The 4,920-nt window shown below is 47.5% G+C and overlaps 1 protein-coding gene across 1 annotated transcript in view; it reads left to right on the top strand.

Annotated features, from left to right (window-relative positions):
* The first annotated feature begins 4,140 nt into the window (after nucleotides 1-4,140).
* Rnase1 (ribonuclease A family member 1, pancreatic) overlaps nucleotides 4,141-4,920 on the top strand; it is a 2,638-nt gene continuing 1,858 nt past the window's right edge. Inside the window, exon 1 of the mRNA XM_021204090.1 lies at nucleotides 4,141-4,192. The gene's annotated coding sequence lies outside the window, so the exon portion shown is untranslated. The remainder of the gene's footprint in view (nucleotides 4,193-4,920) is intronic.

Below are 4,920 nucleotides of genomic sequence, written 5' to 3'. Positions count from 1 at the left end.
GAAAAAGACAAACAAACGGTGACCTCTAAATTTGGGCAACAAAACTTCTTCCCACACAAGGGCCAGACAGGCTTGGCAGCAGAAGCAGAAAACAGCCTTGGGCACATATAACTACTCAGCTTTGAGCACACACAGCTTGTCATAACACTGGGCACCTTGTCCCTGGAACTGAAGAAAACTGATAAAGTCAGTAGTCTGAGGTGGGGTAGGAGATAAGGTCTGTGTGTCTTGGAGACAGGGCTGTTGACTGCACCTGCTGGACTCACAGACAAGTCGGGTCGACCATCTGGAAAAGGGCACTGTGTGTCTGCTTGACCTCAACCCAGGGCTTGGATGTTTGAACCATCTCTTCTCAGAGTTGATGTAGGGGTGTAGAGGGGCAAGATAAGAGGTGGGAAGTCTTACTCCATGGGCGTGATCAAGAGGAATGATGGCCGCCATGACTGTGAAGTAGGCTGTTTGCTCCTTTAAGGCCCACTGAGATCCATCTCCTGGCTTCTCATCTGCCCACAAACCTGCAGTTGCCTTCATCCCCCTGCCTCACTCAGACTCATCAAGTCTCCCCAGAGAGCTTTTGAGGTGCAGAAACGTTTTCTCACACTTCCACAGAAAGTGGCCCATCTCTATACTTCTTAGTGACTCAAAGTCTTCAATAGGAGGTAAAACACGCCATTCTAACCTTGGAAGCAAGAATCAGAACAAATATTCAAGTTGGCTGGGCTACAAACCATCTGGACTTTTAAAAAGGAAGAGTAAGAGAGAAGGAGATCGAGAAAGGGGGAGGGGAAGATAGGAAGAGCAAGGCAAGACCATTTGCACAATGTGTAGAAGAAAGGAGAAAGGAGTGAAGCTCAGAGAGGAGAAACGGAGCCCTCAAGAGAAAGCCCAGCCTGTGGAGGGTGATGATGACCATCTTCTCTAGGACAACAGAACTCCTCAGCCTCTCTCCCTATCTCTATCCAATCAACAAGCATCTCCCCCTCTCCCCTTCAGCCCTCCATTCCCCACCATCCAATGAGGGGGCAGGTCTGAGTACTGGCCTGTGATTCCCTAATTTGAAAAATCTATTCTGCAACCGTTAAATCATTTTAATGCTTATTTCATTTTAATCTCGTGATTTCTTGGCTTACATAGGCGTAAGTGCGTAAACTACTGGAACATGAAAGCCAGCCTTGTGCCACATTAGGTCTTTGTTACCCCTACTGCCACAGCATCCTCGTTCATCCTAGGGATGCTGATTTTTTTTGGACACCACATGGAAAACAATCTTAAATTTCTTCCTTGAAGAGCTTTTTCTTCCGTGCCTGCGAACATAGTTGATAGGGCGCTTGCTTGCCTCACACGCAGGAGGCCCTGGCTTACACCCCAAGCGCCACATAAAACGAGGTGTGGTGTGCATGGTTGTTATCTTCAAGCTCAGAGGTGGGGGCCAGGGTTACAGAGAGCAGGCTTCTACCGAGAACAACCTGCAGCCCCAAAGTGAGGCAGGGTATGGGTTTCAAAGTCCTAAATGCCATCATTGTTTGACATCAGGCACAGGCTAAGGGAGTCATCTCACACTCCTAGTTTACAAGGGATCACTTCCCAGCTGGGAAAGAGGAACCCTTTTGATCTTTCAACTTTATAAGCACCATAAGAAACTCTTTGTTTACAGGTCAGGATGGGGCTCCCTAGAAAAGGTGTACAGTCAGGGTAATCTGACCTCCCCTAAGCTATTTCATTGTGTATTTTCTCCAGAAAATGTTTGTGGTTTTGGTTTATCTTTATCTCTGCTCTGTTACTACCTTGAATGCTCCAGACAAGGCATGGAAGATGGTGGAAAGTGTCCAGAAGTGGTAGAGCTCACTCTGGAGGTCTCCTCTCTGGGCAGGCATCTTCTCTGTCTTCTCCAAACCTCTTATAACTATTCTAGGAGATACTCTTAAAAAAAAAAAAAAAAAGACAGCTGTACCCCACTCCTCAGCTACCAGACTATTGAGACATTAGGCCCTGTCTTAGAGCTACTATTACTGCGACCAAACACCATGACAAAAAACTAAGTTGGGGAGGAAAGGGTTTATTTGGCTTACACTTCCATATCACTGTTCATCGTTGAAGAAACTCTGGACAGGGACTCAACAGGGCAAGAACTTGGGGGCAGGAGATGATGCAGAGGGCGTGGGGGCCAGGGGTGGGGATGCTTCTCACTGGCATGCTCCTCATGGCTTGCTCTACCGGCTTTCTTGTAGAACCCAGGATCCCCATCTCAGGGATGGCTTCATCCAGAATGAGTTGGTCCCTCCCTTCTTGATCATAAAGAAAGTACCCTTCAGTTGGATATTATGGAGGCGTTTTCTCAATTGAGTTTCCCTCCTTAGATAGCTCGAGCTTGTGTCAAGTTGACATAAAACTATCCGGTACAGACCTCAGCGGATGAGAATTTCCCCAGGCATTCCGCGGCCACCGCCGCCATCGTGCTAGACTTCAAGGAAGCTAAGGCTGCCTTTGAATGAGGCCCTCACTTCATGCAGAGACTAGCATGGCAGTCTCTCTGGCAGTCACACTGGCAGTCGTCATAGTCACAGGCATCTCTGAGCTCTCCTGCATCTGCTCTCTCTCATCCTGCCTGGTGATGCGGTGACAGTCACAGGATAAGATCAACAGCCCCATTGTTAAAGCAGCTAGTTGAACCTTTCTGGGCTGGCTTGTTTGCAAAGGCCTTGGCCAAGGTCAACATGAAGCTACATCTGCAATGTAGGGGCTGGCTGGCTGCTCCTGCCCCCGCCACCACTGTTGCCCCTTCAGAGAAGAAAGTGGAAGCAAAGAAGGAGGAAACCAGGTGTCTGGATGATGGGTGATGACATGGGCTTTGGTCCTCTTGGATAAGCCTCTTTGCTTAACATGCTTAGCTAAAGGCTGAACCTGTTAAAAAGAAACAGCAAACAACAACAGAAAAGAATTTCCCCAGGAGTCTCCTGCTAGGAAAAGAAAGACTGTGAGGGGCCTTGTGCTAGAGAGAGAGAGAGAGAGAGAGAGAGAGAGAGAGAGAGAGAGAGANGAGAGAGAGAGAGAGAGAGAGAGAGAGAGAGAGAGAGAGAGAGAGTTGTGTCTTAGAAAGAGCTTTCATACCGGGTCTGACGACTTGTCTGACCACCTTGCAGGACAGACTGGAGCCAAGCCAGGGATGAGTCAGTGATGGGTGGGGCTAAACTTTGATCACGATTGCTTATTTATGTATGCCTTTTGTCATCCACTTAAGCCTAAAGGTTTGTGTCACTGGACTCTTGCGACTGGACACCTGCCTCTGCCTCCCAAGTGCTGGGATTAAAGGCATGAGACACCACTGCCCAGCTTTTTTTTTTTTTTTTAGATTTATTTATTTATTTTATGTATATGAGTACACTGTCTCTGTCCTTAGACACACTAGAAGAGAGCATTGGATTTCCATTACAGATGGCTCTGAGCCACCATATGGTGGTGGCTGGGAATTGAACTCAGGACCTCTGGAAGAGCAGTCTGTGCTCTTAACCATTGAGCCATTTCTCCAGCCCCTTCACTGGACTCTCTTTATTCCTTTTCCCAATTTGCCACATTGAATGCCACTGTATTTCTCCACTTTTTGATATTATTTGTCATTTTCATTGGTCTATTGAGGATGAGTGGCTGAGTTTGGCTTAGCAAGTCTGCCACAACCTGAACTTTCACCCTAACAACTCCACAAGTAGAGAACCCTTCACACTGCAGACAGGACACTAAGAGAGGCACTGCTGGGAGATCTGGAGTTCTGACTACCATCAATTTGATTCAGATAGAGAAGGAGGGCTTCCCTCTTGCATGACTCCCAGGATCTCTGTGTGTCCTTTGTTAAACCTCCTGGTTGTAGATGATGCAAACAGCTCATAAGTTACAAGGCTTTGTGAGAGACTGGGAAGTGTATATGCCATTGTCCCTGTGGCTAGCTCTACTGTCCCTTGGGAATCAGCACAGGAGGCTCAAATGGTGTTTTCTTTTTCCTTGGCAGCCTTGGGGGATTTCCCATCCAAGTTTTCAAAGCCCTTGTTTTTATTATGCAGATAAGATTGACCCAGATTTACTCCGCCCATTTTTCTTGGAAGCCAACCCCTTGGAATCCTTTTAAATTCCACACCACAGAGACTGTGTGACTGAAGAAACTGGCTTCCAATTTGTCCTGGAGTTCAAACTAAAAGTTTAGGTAAGTGGCCTCAGTAACTATTTCTGCTTGAGAGCTAGAACTGAGAGAGTCATGTCATGCCAGTCATGCTTGACTGACACCAACTCCAGAAAAGCTGAGCCAGGCAAACAGCTGGAGGCAGGGGTGGAGGCATGGCACAGTCAGATATAAAGAATGAACAAATAAGCAGGGTGGGGAGGACGGAGCTTCCAGGCTGGGGAAAGGAGCATGTGTCTTTAGAATAAAACCCAAACCCTGTATACTGCCAGAGTCAGGCATTAGACCAAGTTCCCCCATGTTGTAAAATAATGAGACTACAGCCATGGTCCTGGACGTCAGTAAAGACCCAGAAATACAACTTAGTTAAAGGTGCCTTCCAAATGACCTTCTGATGAGGTATTTGAACACTATTTACAAATGTGTTCTATTTTTCCAATGTATTGTATATGGCATTTTGCCAAGAGTTTAGGTGACACAGCCCACCACCTAGAGAAAAGAATGACTTCTCTTCAGTAAGTAATGAAGAAAAACAGTGTTTCACTTGCAGGATCTCTTAGCAGAGGGAAATCTTTCTGACTCACCCAAAGAATGGGACAGTCCTGTGATTGGGGAGTATCCTGGTGGCTGCAGGGACTGGGGGGAGGGGGAAAGAGGTGCTGGGGAGGCTAAGGTTGGGGGGGTATTCTGGGGAGGCTGGGGGGAGTGTGTTAGGGAGGCTGAGGGGAGGAGTGTGCTGGGGAGGCTGGGGG

The sequence above is a fragment of the Mus pahari genome, chromosome 8, assembly GCF_900095145.1.
Source record: "Mus pahari chromosome 8, PAHARI_EIJ_v1.1, whole genome shotgun sequence".
NCBI classification, from domain to species: domain Eukaryota; kingdom Metazoa; phylum Chordata; class Mammalia; order Rodentia; family Muridae; genus Mus; species Mus pahari.
This window is presented reverse-complemented; position numbering and strand designations above follow the sequence as displayed.